General features: G+C 37.8%; 1 long non-coding RNA gene across 3 annotated transcripts in view; it reads right to left on the bottom strand.

Moving 5' to 3' along the window:
- Positions 1–16,770, bottom strand: part of LOC117198077 (uncharacterized) — a 31,469-nt gene that overhangs the window by 2,881 nt on the left and 11,818 nt on the right. For 2 of the 3 annotated variants that reach the window (XR_007474655.1, XR_004479018.2), the window contains exons 2-4: positions 15,849–15,934; positions 12,806–12,921; positions 11,700–11,871 (exon numbers count right to left, since the gene is read on the bottom strand). This is a non-coding gene — a long non-coding RNA (uncharacterized LOC117198077). The remainder of the gene's footprint in view (positions 1–11,699; positions 11,872–12,805; positions 12,922–15,848; positions 15,935–16,770) is intronic. The other variant, XR_004479017.2, reaches the window with a different exon arrangement.

Here is a 16,770-nt window from a genome sequence, read left to right as displayed (position 1 = left end):
CCCTAGTAGGCAATCATCTCAAACATTCCAAGTAGGACTGAGGACCATACACAAGCTGTACTTACAGCTGATGTTATACATGTGTGTATTGGGGACAGTATTTCCAGGCATGATTCCGGCACCCACAGACCACTGTATTTCACTCTGAGCAGTGTGAGCTGCCAACTTGGGAGTGCTCTTTCTTTCTCAAGAGATTAAAGAGAGAGAGAGGTGTTTCGTTCTTTAAAATACTGTGAGAGTGAGTGCAGGTATCCTCCAATTTTCAAAAGTTCTCTCTAAGCCGCTTTGCTTTTACGAAAAATCTGCATTAGTACCTATTTTATCTAACAGAAAGAAATCTGAAGAGGATTTTCGCTTTTACGATAAAAGGTAAAAAGCAAAAATAGCATTCAGCGTTTGCTTTTTGGGGTTTTTTTAAATTAATTTTTTTAAATTTTTGGCTGCATTGGGTCTTCCTTGCTGGGCTTTCTCTACTGTGGGCTTTCTCTACTTGTGGCAAGGGGGGGCTACTCTTCGTTGTGGGCTGTACTTAAAAAACAAAAACAAAAAAACAAACAAAACCCCCTGAAATTCCAGAATAATTTCAGGGCTCTTATTGCGGTGGCTTCTCTTGTTGCGGACCATGGGCTCTAGGCGCGTGGGCTTCAGTAGTTGTGTCGTGCGGGCTCAGTAGTTGTGGCGCACGGGCTTAGTTGCTCTGTGGCACACGGGATCTTCCTGGACCAAGGATCGAACCTATGTGTCCCCTGCATTGGCAGGCGGATTCTCAACTACTGCGCCACCAGGGAAGACCCCAGCATTTGTTTTGCATTGAGACTTAGTAGAGGCATCTGTGCACCCAGAATAGGGAGAATGGCCCCGTCAAGCTCCTTCCCCAGAACCACACTCAGGATCTCAGCAAGCGGCCGCCATAGCTTTGAACTGTGTCTGTGAGCATCTGTGCTTTATCTCCATTTATTTTGTGCCTCCATTAGCAAGATGTGTCCAAAGGTAGTTGCTTCTTTGCTTTACAGCATCGTGGCTTGTGAAAGGGTCCATAGGAACTCTACTTTCTGATAGCTGGGGAAACCTGTAAAGGTGTACTGGAGAAAGTGGAGATGCATGGAGGGGATAGATGAGATGATAGGAAAGCAGAATAAACCAGAAAAGCCAGTGTTTGTTTAGCGTCAGTAAATGCTACTATGAGTGTCCCCAACAAAGAAGTCCTAGCTTTAAGTTCAGTTACTTCCTGTCATGATAGTTAATATGAATTAAAATAAGAATTAATAATCATTCGAATATTTGTTCTTATTACTACCTAAATTCCATCCATCTAAGTGTTCCGTTGCCAAAAGCAACCCCAAAGAGATGACAGGAGAAGCAGCCCTCTCTGAGTTAAACCTAAAATTATTTCCTCATTGTCATCCTACCCACTTCCTTTTGAAGCCAAGTTATCTAAACTCTTTTGGAATTCATTTATCTCACAAAGTGTTTAGGCAATTCAGTTGAGAACAAAAATATGTTTAGTTTTTTTTTGATAGAATTTCTCACTGACTTTTTGTTTCTAAGAGTGTATCCTTTCCATTTGCTTTAGTGTAATTATTTTCCTTATGGAGGTGATTGTTTTGAAATGAGGGCTAAATAACATTGTCTCTAGATATTATTGCTACCTTTAGCTGATATTCAGACAAGGAGGACAAACAGCTTTCTCAAAGATAGTGCTGTTATTATCACTAACTTCCATTTACTAATATCTTTCTTTAACTAATTAGTATTTAACTGGTGAATAAATGCCTCATTAAAACAATTCTGATAGGCTCATAATGCCATCTAGTGGTCAACGTTCAAAATATCATCCCACGGGCCATTTTCTTTCTACCCATCCAAATACGGTCTTTATTCTTGAAGAAGTAGCTCCAGCTACTAACCAAGAACTATTGGTCGGTATCCCTGGACCCTCACACGAAGCCATGACAGCATTTCTAACATTGGTGCAGTCTTAGGGAAAATTAACTTATCATCCTGTGTGCCTTGGGCTCCTAACCCATTTGGTGCGTGGAGCCACTGCCACTAGAAAAAAGGAGAGCTGCACGAAGTGGTAATTCAATACACTAGTGCATCCTCATTAACGGCATGCTAGGTAAGGATACAAGTATAATCACTCAGTTCTCTTGAATACCTGAAGTAATAAATGATATCTGTACAACATTTTTTTTCTTTTTTTTTTTACTGTATAAGAATTTTACAATTTTACCTAATCCTAACACCTACTTTGTGACTAGGATGGAAGTACTTATATTGCACTTGAGGGAACTAAAGTTAATGAAAATTAAGTGACTTGATCGGAGTCAGGCACCTACAAAATGCTCAAACTCAATCACGGGTTTTCAAAATCTCAGTGACTCGAGCCACCAGCACATGAAAAAGGCTGATAATTCAGGACAAAGGAGACCTTTTCTCAGAAATGCAGAAGACTGAATATATGCTTATCTATTAATGTGATTTACTACTTTAGAATGTATATAAGGAAAAGTATATGGTTATCTCAATAGATGCTTCGAAAGCATTTGATACAATTCAACTCCCATTCTTGATAATAGTAGAAGTCTCAATAGATAGTAAAAGGATGCCACCATAGCTTGATAAAGATTACATAAAAGAATCCTATCACAGTCCTCACATATAATAGTGAAACCTTATAACTGTTTTCTAAATCTTGGCTTTTGAGTTTCGAAGATTTGGAAAAATACAATCAGAGCAATTTTTTTCCCTGAAGTGGGAGAATAAAAGCATCAAAGAAATAAGGTAAATGAGTTACATATCCATTGAGACAGAGCCTCTCACCATGCCAGAGAGGAAGGGGAGAGGAGAAGAGAAATAATAGAAGCTCTAGCAACATTTGAGGAATCCAGTGCCAGTGACCCTGGACTGCTCTCCATGGACCTTCCCAGGTAAGCGTTCTAAGACAAGGCCCCAGAACTCCCCCTGCTGCAAGAGGATTCAGAAGCACTTGAGTAGCAGTGCTTGGGTGGTGAAGGGCCTTCTGCAGCCCCACCTGGTTTCCTACTGCAGCCCAAGGGGAGTTTGGGAACAGTGGGATAATTTTACATCTGCTTTTGCGGGATGCAGGAATAGCTAAGAAAGACACAGATCTGGAGAGGCCTCTCTGTCACTGACAGTGATCCTTCTGAATAAGGATCAGATGGAACTATGGATGTCTCAGGATGGAGACCCCCGATGGTTCCCCATAATGTAGTACCTGGCATTCCCTGAAGAACCTACAGACAATCCAGGAAAAAGTGTCAAGGAGACGTGGAATTAAAAAAGAATATGTTTGTGCCGTAAGAAAAATTAGACCAATTAAGTTCAGTTATAGAAAAATTACATTGTACATGCATAGTTTATGGAGTGAGACTCATACTTGGTACTCATACATGTAAATGAACATGCAAATGAATAGATAAATCTCTGGAAAGACAAATGACCAGAGAGTAACAGAGGCAGGGCTGTCTCACATAATTGTGCAGGTACCATTCCCATTTTTATTCCATGTTATCTTATATTAATGAGAAATAGTATAATATAGAGGTTAAGAGTTCTAGCTCTGGAGACATTCTGGGCAAATTACTTCACTTCTGTGTACCCTGCTTTCCTTAAGCCAAATGAAGATAATAACATAAGCTACCTCATAGAGCTGTTTCAAGAATTGAAGAAGTACATGTAAATTTTTTTAAATGCCTGACATAGAGTAAGTGCTCAACAATGTTAACCTTTATTATTTTGCATTTTGATGAAAATATATTTGAATGTTACTTATGTAAATTTTAATATGAAGTGATTTTATAATAAAACTGAAAAAAATGTAACAACCCAAAGCAGAATATTGAAGATACCAATTCAGATTCAAAGTAATATTTAGATGGTATCAAATAGATAGCCAGCCCTTACATTAAGAAGACAGGAGTATAACAATCATGATGTTCGATTTGCAGAGGTTAGAGAGAATTTTAAGAAGATCAGAATTTGGACTGAGTCTTGAAGATTACAAATGAGCTCTCTGTAAACTCTGCCTGCTTGGGACCCTCGTGTCAGTGTCTGTGGGTGGGTTGCTTTGTAAGCGCTCCTGGTGGCTTTCTTCTGTGTCTGTGTTCTCCCTTTCTCTCTCTCTCTCTCTCTCTTTCTCCAGGGGACATGCCTCCTATTTCATTTAACAACCTTCCTAAACTGGGCACGTGATAAGTGGGAAGGCCTTCATGAGTTACTTCAAACCTAATGAAATAATGTGGAATTTTGACCTTTTGAAATGATGTTTTAGCCTAATAAATCTTTATACCCTGATTCTCATTCCTTCTGATTCTCTGGCTTTCTATGCTGGTTTAGAGGATATTCAGGTTCCCAGGACCTTGCTTTCTTTTGCTATTAGAGGTGATAACTTCAAGGTTATTCTGTTGTAATTATTCCAAAGTGGGAAAGCCTGAACAATAATCTCTAGTAAGGAGTGATGCAACAAGCCTCACACAGATGGCAGGGCTCACAAATTAAAATTATGTACAGAAAGGGAATGTTTGAATATAATTCTCTGTTCCTTGGGAAGAACAAAAAGAACCCACATAAAGTTACTCACATGGTTATGTTTGGAAAACATAAACCAAGCCAAGTGGACACTATGCAGCTGCTTTAGTATTTAATATTGTATATAATATTATTTTAGTACATTAATAATGCTTGTTTATCGTAAAAAAATTTTTGTTTAGAAAATACAACTGAGAAAAAGTAATAGAAACCGTAATATGACCACTGTTAATGTATATTTTTCCAGACATTTTCTTATGCATAATTTTGCAAAAGAAAATGAAATTATATACAATTTATACACGTACAATTTTATAGTCTCCTTTTTAGGCTGCTTTTACTTCAGATATGGTGAAGACTTTTCACACTTTATTATTTTTTAAAACTGCAGTGTATTCCATTAACCCTCTAAATAAATCTCCCCTTTCTAATAAATATTCAATTATTTCCAGGTTTGCATCCATATACAAAACACTGCATTACACATCTTTGTTCACACTTGTTAAAATATGTGCTTAAGATAGAGTCTTTAAAATTGGGATTACTGAGTCAATGGGACACACATTTTTCTAACCTTTCTATTACCTAGAAAGGTTATACCAGTCTAAACTGCTGACAACACTGTCTGAGAGTAATTTCATTGCTTTAGGAGCTTCTCTATGTAGAAATTATGTGTACTTCTTTGTGCCGCTTCCAAGATCTTGTCTGCTGGGATTCTGGCAGTGATACCAGAGTGAGCCAGTGATTCTAACTCTTGTGCATAAACCCAACCACCTATGAGTTTCCTCTCTTCCTTTCATTCTAAGAACAGACAACTTCAGCAAACTCCTAGCCTATGGAGAATCTCTAAGTGAAGTAGTGATCTGAGTCCAAAGATGGCCACCAGCAATTCATCCTCTCATTCTGTGCACTTGCCTCACCTACGATACAAAGGCGGAGTCTCTTTCTCCTGCTCTTGTATCTGGGATAATCTTGTGACTTGCTTTGACCAATAGAATACGATAGAAGTACCATCATGACAGCTCTGGACCTAGGCTTTCAGACACTTGGCATCTTATACCTACTTTCTTAGAGCCTTTTTCACCACCATGTAGAGAGACCTGGCTCTCCTGATGGAGAAAGAAGGAGATATTGCAGCCTTGTGGACAACCCAGTTTTCCCTACCAAGACCCCAGACACATGGGCAAAGCTGTCTTTTATATTCCAGTGCTGGCCAAGCTCTCCTCTGAAATCAGCCTCATGTGTGATCCTCAGCAGACACCATGTAGATGAGGAAAACCGTCCAACTGAGCCTAGCCAAGCACAGAATTATAAGAAATAAGATAATATTGTTATTTTTAACCAGTATGTTTTGGAGTGGTCGTTACACAGCAATAGGTAATTGAAACACCAGCTATCTGTAGTTTTTAAAGGCTAAGCACATGGCTTTCATGCACAGCTGTGGAAAAGACTGCTACTCGCCTCCTACCTTACTATATATTCCTTATTATTTTCTTAGATACCTCTTGAGTTTTAGCTGGCTAGATGGCCATCCAGAATAAAAAGTATATTTCTCAGTCTTCCTTGTGTTCAGTGTGGGCAATGTGACTAAGTTCTAGCCAAGAGACATAAGCAGAATTATCAGATGAGACTTCCAAGAAGTTTCTTAGGTGTCTTTAAAGGGAGGGGACATTCTTCTCCCTTCTCCCATTTTTTTTTTCTTTTTTCTGCTGGCTGGAATGCTGAAATAATGACTGAGGCTCAGGCACCCATGTTAGACCCTAAGGCACCGTAAAAATGTTGTAAAACAAAAAATAAAAATAATTTGGCCCTTGATGATGATCCACCTGCCGTGAAAGTTCTGGACTGCCTACATTCTGACTCTTTTTATGAGAGAGAAACAAACTTCTACTTTGTTTCAATCCATTGCAATTCAAGGTTCTCTTGCTGGTTTCCACGTGTTGTCGAAACAATTCACAGAATTTTCCAAATTTAATGAAAGAAAACAAACAGATCCAAGTATTCCAGAGAATTTAAAAACAAACAAACAAAACCCACCAGAACCAGAACATGTCACAGTAAAAATGCTGAAAATCAAGGATAGAGAGGAAATCTTGAAGGCAGTGAGAGTGAAACATACGTATCAGCAGAATTCCCTTCAGAAACTATGCAAACCAGAAAATGGTAGAGTGACATCTTCAGAGTATTTAAAGAAAAAAATTGTCAACCCAGATTCTCTACCCAATGAATATATCTTTTTAAAATGAATAAAATAAAGACTTCTTCAGACAAACAAAAGCTACGAGAATTCATTGCCAAAGACTTGCACTGCAAGGGATGTTTAAGGAAGCTTTCTAGTTTGAAGGAATATGATACCAGATGGAAATGTGGTTCTACACAAAGAAGTAAAGATATCTAGATATGGTAAAAAGGAAGATAAATATAGAAGACACGTTTCTTTACTTTTAACCATTTTAAAAGATAATTGTCTAAAGCAAAAGTAGTAGCAATGTATTATGCACTGTGGAGTTTATAACATATATAGAAGTAACATGTATAACAAAGATAGCACAAAGATTTGAGGGAGGAAAGAAAAAGTATACCATTATAAGTTGTTACACTGTATGCAAAGTTGCATAGTATTTGAAAGCAGTCTCTGATAACTTAAGGATGTATATTGGAAATCCCAGAACAGCCACTAAAAAAATAAAACATGAAGTATAAGTAATATAAGGTTCCACTATTGTAAATGGGATTGTTTTCCTAAGTTCCTTTTCAGATAGTTCGTTGTTAGTGTACAGAAACACAACCGAGTTTTGTATGTTGATTTTGGATCCTGTAACTCTACTGAATTCATTTATTACTTCTAATAGCTTTTTCTTATGGAGCCTTTAGGGTTTTCTATATATAAGATCATGCTGTCTACAAACAGGAACAATTTTACTTCTTCCTTTCCAATTTGGATTCCTTCCCTTCCCTCCCTCCCTCCCTCCCTTCCTTCCTTCCTTCCTTCCTTTCTTTTTTTTTTTGCCTAATTGCTGTGGTACCTGTAGAGTAGATATACTTGCCTTCTTGATCTTAGAGAAAAAACTTTCTGTCTTTTACTGTGGAGTATAATGTTAGCTGTGGACTTTTCATTTATGGTCTTTATTATGTTGAGGTAATTTCTTTGTTGTTTTTTGAGCAGTTTTATCATAAAAGGGTGTTGAATTTTGTCAAATGTGTTTTCTGCATCTATTGACACAATCATATGCTTTATTCTGTTAACGTGGTATAGCATATTAATTGACTTTCATAGGTTGAAACATCCTTGGATCCCAGGGATAAATCCCTCTTGGTCATGGTATATGATCTTTTTAATATGCTGTTAAATTTAGTTTGCTAATATTTTGTTAAGGATTATTGCATCTATATCTATCTATCTATCTATCTATCTATCTATTCATCAAGGATGACCTGTAGTTCTCTTTTCTTGTGGTGTCTTTGTCTGGCTTGCGGGTAATGCTAGCCTCATAAAATGAGTTTGGAAGTGTTCCCTCTTCTTCATATTTCTGAACGAGTTTGAGAAGAACTGGTGTTAGTTCTTCTTTAAATGTTTGGTAGAATTCACCAGTGAAACTATCTGGTCCTGGGCTTTTCTTTGTTGGGAGGTTTTTGATTACTGATTCAACCTCCTACTAGTTATAAGTAAGTTCAGTCTTTCTATTTCTTTATGATTTTGTCTTGGTAGGTTGTATGTTTCTAAGAATTTATGCATTTTTTTCTGGGTTATCCAGTTTGTTGGTATACAATTGTTCATAGTAGTCTCTTACACCTTTTCTTTTTGGGTTGGTTGTAATGTCTCTTCTTTTATTACTAATTTTATTTATTTGAGTCTTCTCTTTTTTTCTTAGTCTAACTCAGGGTTTGTCAATTTTGTTTACTTAAAACTCAATTTCATTGTTTTTTTTCTATTGTTTTTCTATTTTATTTATTTCTGCTCTAATCTTTGTTATTTCTTTCCTTTTACTAACTTTGGGCCTAGTTTGTTCTTTTCCTAGTTCCTTGAGTTGTAAAGTTAGGTTGTTTATTTGAGATCATTCCTCTTTTTTTTTTTTTTCCTCTTTTTTAATGCAGGCATTTTAACTTCCCTCTTAGTACTGCTTTTGCTGCGTCACACAAGTTTTGGTATGTTGTGCTTTTGTTTTTGTTTGTCTCAAGGTATTTTCTAATTTCCTTTTGATTTCTTCTTCGATCTAATGGCTGTTCAACAGTGCATTGTTTAATTTCTATATATTTGTGAATTTTCCAATGGTCCTTCTGTTACTGATTTCTAGTTTCATACCGTTATGGTCAGAAAACATACTTAGTATGATTTCAACCTTTTTAAGTTTGTTAAGACTTGTTTTGTGACCTAACACGTGATCTATCCTGGAGAAAGATCCACGTGCACTTAAGAAGAATGTGTACTCCCCTGCTGCTGGGTGGGATGTTCTGTACATCTGTACATGTCTGTTAGGTTCATTTGGTCTATAGTGTTATTTGAGTCCTCTGTTTCCTGTTCTGGGTGTTCTGTTCATTATTGAAAGTGAGGTATTGAAGTCTGTTATTATTTTATTGTTCTCTATTTCTCCCTTCAGTTCCGTCAGCATTTGCTTTATATATTTAGATGTTCTTCTGTTAGATGCATTTACATTTATAATTGTTATGGCTTCCTGGTGGATTGACACTTTTATCATTATAAAATGTCCTTCTTTGTCTCTTGCAACAGTTTTTAACTTAAAGTCTCCTTTGTCTGATATAAGTATAGCCACCTACACACTCTTTTGGTTACCATTTGCATGGAATATCTTTTTTCATGCCTTCACTGTCAGTTAGTGTGTGTCCTTAAATCTAAAGTGATGTTCTCGTAGTCCACATATTCTTGGGTCTTATTTTTTTAGCCATTCAGCCACTCTATATATTTTGATGGAAGTTTTAACTCATTTACTTTAAAGTAGTTATTGATAGGAAAGGATATATAATTGCCATTTTGTTCGTTGTTTTCTGTTAGTCTTGTTGTTCTTTTTTTCTGTCTCTCCTCTTGTTGTCTTCTTTTTGGTTTTGTCATTTTTTTGTATTGATATGTTTTGATTCTTTTTTCTTTTCTGCAACTTCTATATAGGTATTTTGTATGTGTATGGGGGGGCTTATATAAAATATCTCATAGCTATTACAGTTTATTTTAAGCTGATAACAACTTAAGTTCAATCACATGCAAAACTTCTAAACTTTAATGACTCCTCCCCCCAACACACACACTTTATGTTACTGTTGTCACAATTTACATTTTCTGATTTCTCACCAAGGAAATCTGTCCATAAGCTATTGCTGAATTGTGTTTATGGGAGAAAGGAGGGTCCAGGGCTTCCTACTCAGCCATCTTGCTGATGTTACTGCAACTCAATTCTCATCTTTATGCAAGTATTTATTATTTATTTTCTCCTAACCTGTATAACATGACTATAGTTTTCTTGGAACATTCTGGTATTTAATATAGCACAATACAATTTTTAAGGCAGCATATTAGCTATTAAATTTGCTGCAAATACATCTAAATGTGTAAACCCAAACAACTGGAAGGAAAGAAAAGTAGTGAAGTAAGACAATCTGTACATGATATAAATTAAGGAGTCTTGATAACAGATGAAGGCTTGTGAAGGTCCTCTTTAGGTTCTTCAGGGTCTTAGACAGTGATGTGTTGATTACTATTTAACGATCAGTGCTCCAGAACTGGTTGAACAAATCCTGATTTGGAATGTTTGCTGAATCCTGCGGTGTAAATCCTCCCACCTAGGCTGATTCAAACTACCAACATGATGTCATTGAATGAGGAGCTTGGAAGAGATGTGAAGGTATGTGTACAACTCACTCTAGCAGAAGCCACCTTCAGCACATTTTAACCCCACCGGCCTCTTTTTTTTCCTTTTACTCTCTAATTCAACCAAGTAGAAATATATTTCTTTGTGCAAAAGTCTTGCTCTTAATATGTAATCATTACTTAAGTTTTTGTGTATGCATTTACACTGTATATTTTTCTACTTATTAACAATAGACAAAACTTTTTAAAGAACATATAATAGTTTGCAAAATTGAATTCATGTATCAATGTGCATCTAACCTATATTTCTCTAGATGTTTATTTGTCTATATAGGTCATGATAAAAGTTTTATGACAAAAATATTTGGGTATAAAGGGATATTAATTTTAAAATTCTAAAATTCCTCAGAAAATATTTATTAATGCCTATCAGCATATAGTAATCCATGGGATCGAAGGAGAACAGAAAAGAAGGATTCATCTATGCTCACCTTGGGTGAAATTAACATGATCTGAAAGGTGAATCATGGAGAAAATGTTTGTACCATCCTCTGGGCTCCATGTGTATCCTTAACCATATAATGAAAAGTTATTTTAGAATTATCTGTGTCTTTATTCCTCCTCTTCCCCTCCCTATGGTCCTGCTGTAAAACTTAGCAGTATAGCTAAGTAGAGACACATTATTTTTTATTAAAGTTAATTCATAATTTTACTTACAAAAGTAAAGGCAAAATTGAGAAATGAGATGCTAAAGATTACATATTTATACATAAAGTATGAGAATATAGTCGGCTTATAAATTCAGCTGGTGTTAGAGTAAGAAGGGCTAATAAGGAGGAACGAGACTGGGTCATTTGCAGAGACGCGGATGGACCTAGAGACTGTCCTATGGGGGAAGTAAGCCAGACAGAGGAAGACAAGTACCGTATATTAATGCATATATGTGGAGTCTAGAAAAATGCTGCAGATGAACCAGTGTGCAAGGCAGAAACAGAGACAAGACATAGAGAACAAACGTATGGACACCAAGGGGGGAAAGCGGCAGGGGCAGTGGTGCTGGTGGTGGGATGAACTGGGATATTGGGATTGACATGTATACACCAATAGGTATAAAACTGATAACTAATAAGAACCTGCTGTATAAAAAATAAAGTAAAAAAAAAAGAAGGGCTAATACATTCCCATTTCTCTCCTGTTAGAGGCACTACCATGGAAATTTTAGAAAAGGATTGCAGTAGTGAAACACACATTGTTCTACTGCAAATGTTCCATGTTGTATTTAAGAAATATGCCATTGTAGGTACCCAGTGTACCAGTGGATCTCTCTTACTGTTTGCTTTCTTTGAAGTTCGTATTAGAGCTTTTGTTTCATTTCATTTTCTGTAGTTGAAGCCTTTGGTGATGTCTGGAGGATTGCACCTGAAGTCATTTTGTAGAAATAAAACTGTCCTGTAGAAGATCTGCTCTTCCTTTTCCTGTTTTAATATTTCCTATCATCTTTCCTGTATTAGGACAAGAAAACATCAGTCCAATGAGGTCAACGGGTGTGTTCAAGGTCACAGACCCAAATCAGTAGCACAGTGGTGACTACAAGGCAGTACTTTGGATATTCAGAAAGAAAGGCTTTGCCATCATCCTATCGCTGAACTCGGGGTGAGGTCCCAGTCTAGGTGGGTGAGTGAGTGACTGTGATGGGGCCAAGTATTTTAACATGTTCGGGCCTCAGTTCCCTCATGTATAAAAAGTGGAAAGGACATGGACTACATCATTTGTTTTCAAACTTGGGTGGTGTCTCAGTGACCTCCACCAGAAATGAGGGAAGAAGGAGTTCAAAAGGCTTTACTCCCAATTCAGTCACAGTGGTTCTCCTTTTAACTGTGGTATGTATTGAGGTCATAGATTTTTATTAAAAGAAGAATTGCATATACATAAACATCCATGTATGTGTATGTATATATACTGGACCATTATATACCTTAAATTCCATGACAGTTATTTTTTCTCTATATTTATTGTTGAAATTACAAAGCTTGCTTGCATTTGCTTTTAGAAGGACTTTAAATCCTGCTAATAGTAATAACTTTGATGACTGCAGGAGTATAATATAATATTTGATGTGAAAGACAAGGAAAAACAATGTTGGCATGTCAGTGGTAGAAAAAAAAGGCATCATTAACCTATATGTATGTATCATTATTAAAACCTGCAACAGAAGTGATAACGGAATTTTGAATAAATGACTCAAGGAATTTCCTTCGTTTAAAATAAAGCACCCTCCCCCCAAGTAAATAAAATAACATAAAAATAAATAATGTGTGCCAACCACAGCAATCATTGTGTTGCAGCCCTCCTCCATTCCTGTTAAACCCTTTTCAGACCTCATGGCTGTAAGTGGAACATGCAATTGAGGAGAATTTAACTCCATTTAGAGCTCACCTCTAGCACGATGAAGGAGCAAGGTCCACAGGATTCTTCTTCAAGAGCTAGACAAACCAAGGAACGTTCTCCAGGGTTTTAAATTTATTTCATAGGTTGTTTTCTCCTTTTTCCCTCTGCAAAGGTTTTTGTGAATTTCAAAAGTTACTGTTTCTCTACTGGATCGTATTCAATTTTAATCTTTTGAGACCAACTGTCCCTGTACATGAAACAAAAAAATCTTAACAAAAGCTTTTATGTCTTTCTATATTTAATTTAGGCTATGACAAATTAAAGTGGGACATTTCTTTCTCTACTTGGATTGTTTTCATCTAATACATAGACTATTCGTAGACCTGTCTCTGGAATCTTTTTTGCCTTCACTAATGACATTTTATATGCCAGCCAATTCACATTAACATAAACAGCAGGAATGAATCCCTCTGTCATCCATCTCTTAATTATTTTGTTCTGACTACTTAAATCATTCCGGTTACTTATAATACATGTCAGAAGCAATTTTTTAGATCTAGGAAGAAATTAATGGTTAATATTATTATGAGTATAATCTGTAAACCCTGGACACTATTTTAAAGAAAAGAGCCAACAAACACCCTGCAAAAATGTAAAAGACAAAGGCCGCATAGGGTGTTCATATTACTAAAAACATCATTACTCTTACAAAATATACTCTAGGACAATGACTGGGACATTATGATGTAATTGCACCAATAATTAATACTAGGCCACAACAGTGAGAGGCCCGCGTACCACACACACACACACACAAAATTAATACTAAAGTACTCTTGCTGAGATACAAAATTAATTTGGAGACGTCTGGAATCATAGATCTCACATCTAGAAATGAGCTTAGAGTCCATTGAACCAACTCCCTGTTATTACAGCTGATTTTACAGCTGAGGAAACTGAAAACCAGAGAGGCAACTTTCAAGGTCATCCAGAAATTTACTGGTAGATCTGGGGCAAGGATCCCGGAATATGTTTTAGCTCAAAAGTACTCATGAAAATGAGTAAGAATGACCCAAGGTTTGTACTACTTAATAGCTGTGGGAGGAAGGGCAGTTTACTTGACCTTTGTGAGCTTTACTTTCCAATCAGAAGAATGGGCGTAATTATCACTGCCTCCCAGTGTTGATGTGAGGATCATTTGAAGTAATTATACAGGAGCGTAACTACTGGAACACTCACACATATTTTGGTATCCAAAATGGAGCTGTTGTTAATGAGCCCTGCAAGAAACCAGAGTATGACGGTGCCCCTATTGGGGAGCACTTTACTTCTGACCAAAATTAAAAACGACGGATATGGATACCCCCTCCGTTCCTTGGGATGCCTTAAAAGCAGGAGATTGGTTCTTACAAATCATTGCTTACTCTAGCTCTGACTCTAACTTTAACAGCTGTTTCATCTCTCCTAAATAGAACTAGCTGTACCACTGAAACCTGAGTATATTCCCTGGGACTGACGGTTTTTTTCCTAAAGCGATAAAGGAGCTTATTGGATAAAGGTTAATTGCTAACTGTGGTGTGCTAATGATACCATATTGATGAAATTACGGCTCACTGATAGAAAAAAGGCTCCCAAAGCACTGGAAGCTGGAGGGAAGTTCTAAACAATAGTTATTGATTTGTTTCTCTGAGGGCCGCTAAGTAGCACCAATGACTCAGAAGACTAAAAATGATCCACAGAGTTTCCATTCTTTTATAATTCATTTCTTTGCTTCCAATGTTCTACTTGCCAATAGCCAATTATAATTTTAATAATTATGTGTCTCAAAATCAGCAGTTGATACCTTGGAGAAAGAAATACTACAAAATAATTTATTCCCTTTCATCTCCTTTGTTGAGAGTGTGTTATAAAGCGTAATAATCAGACAACAGATCCTAAACCTCATGGCTTTCAGACAAGTGAAGCACTAAAAGAGTGGTGGATTGAAAGTATTTGAAATCAGTTAACTTTAGAAAATGCCCCACGACCCTTAATTCCCAAGTTAGGCTTTATTCTTGCTTGGATTTGGCCCTAGAATTTATCTCCACAGTTTGTTCCATCTTCAGTAGATCAACCCCTACTCACTCTCAACACCATTTTCATTATCATTAGCTTATATTGACTGAGGGCCTCGAACCAGGCTCTGTTAAATTCTATATGTGTCATTTAATTATCATATCCACCCTAGGAGCTTAGTATTACTGTCTCCATTTGATAGTTGAGGAAACTGGAAGTCAGGGAGGTTGTAAGTTCCCTTAAGTTCACAGAGTTTTGATACCAAGCAGGGCCCTGTGGGGCTCCTGGGCACAAAAGCCTTTCTGCATCCCCCATTTCTTTATTACAGGAGATAAGCTTCGTTCAGCCTCCCTGACCTTCCCTCAGTTCCAATGGGCAGATTCAAGCACCTGTTAATTAGGGAAGGGAGCGGATGCAGAGACAAGGGAGGAACAGTCAAAAGAAACAATAGTGCAGCCTTGGGGCAGGTTCCTGGTTCCCCCTCAAGGGATACACACAACAATATCTTTGAGCTGTTTTGCAGATACTGAAACCACCCCCCCACCCCCCCCACCCCCACCCCCGTGGGAGAAGTTAACTGTGTGCTGCCCACAAGCACGGAGACCCCAGATGGGTTGGAACCAGAAGGTTGAGGATGCCGACTCCCACTTACCTCACCACCAGCCAATCAGAAGAACGTAGGAGCTGATCATGCCCTCTTTGAACCATTACTATGAAACTTCTCACTACCCTCTCCAAGGGGGGACGCACAGTTTTGAGGGCATTGGCCTTCTGTGGCCCCCTCAGCCTGGCAAAGCAATAAAGCTATTCTTTTCTACTTCACCCAAAACTCTGTCTCTGAGATTTAATTTGGTGTCAGGGTACAGAGGCCGGGTTCGGCTTCAGTTGGTGATGTCAGAGCTGGAACAGGACTTCTGCATTCATGCACGTGACCCAGGGCTGCAGTGTGAAAAACATTCTTCCTTTCCTCTTGCCCTCAGCCAGTACTGCAGCAACTAATCTTTTGGGTTCTGATTCACTGCCCTTTCAGCCTCACCTTGTTTTTCTCCATCACCTTGTGTCCTCTTGTAGTTCAGGATGGCCATCTGGAACCATGTCATCTCTTCCTCCCCAAGGGGTTATCTAAGTAGGAGATCATAGAGGAGCACAACTCTGTTTACATCATGCATTACTCACGTTTATATTGCTACTTTACGTTCACAAAAAAACAAAACAAACAAACAAAAAACCCCACACATCTCTCAAAATGATCTCTGCTTGCAGAGACCAAGAGACCTTTCTAGTGAGTTTCCATAGAAACAGTTTCTGAAAGCAAAAAATATGACTCAGTTTTGGCTGTGGAGCTACATGTGCCCTGGGGTGTACTGGGGTGTCTGGATCTCTAGGGGCTCTTATACATGCCCTCTTCCTGGGGTTTCAGGTGTCAGTTACTGTCACTCTCCGCTTGCTCCTACTTGTGTCACATAGCAGGTCCTTCAGCATGAAATTAGCAGGAGTGTAATCAGAGGAGATTTGAGACTCCTTTTCTCTGCCTAGCAATGAAGAAGCCCATGTGAGACCCCTAATAACCTTATTTTATTTTGCTGAATTATGAGCTGAACTTCTTTAATTGAATCTTACATTGTTCCCCAATTAAAGAAACCTCTCACTAGCTAAGACTTACTGGTCCCTAAGGCTGTGTACTGGCTTTATTGTGCATTTCTGGGGCATTTCTGGGTACCTTGGGTCACCACTGTACTTCCCCTAAAGCAACATTTCTTAGAAAAATGGGACAGCTGAGGTATTTGTTAGAAAAGCAGACTCCTAGAGCCCACCCAGGCCTACCAAATCAAACGTTGCATTTTTTCCAAGTTCCTCGGGTAATTCTAATGTGACCTAAATTCTGAGATCCTCTGCTCCAAAGATAGCAAGTGGAGAATTGGGGCAAATTCTGTCAGGAAGCGGATGCTCTAAAAGCT

This window comes from Orcinus orca, chromosome 21 (genome assembly GCF_937001465.1).
Source record: "Orcinus orca chromosome 21, mOrcOrc1.1, whole genome shotgun sequence".
Classification (NCBI taxonomy): Eukaryota; Metazoa; Chordata; class Mammalia; order Artiodactyla; family Delphinidae; genus Orcinus; species Orcinus orca.
Note: the sequence above shows the minus strand (reverse complement) of the source record. Positions and strands in the feature narration are given on the sequence as shown.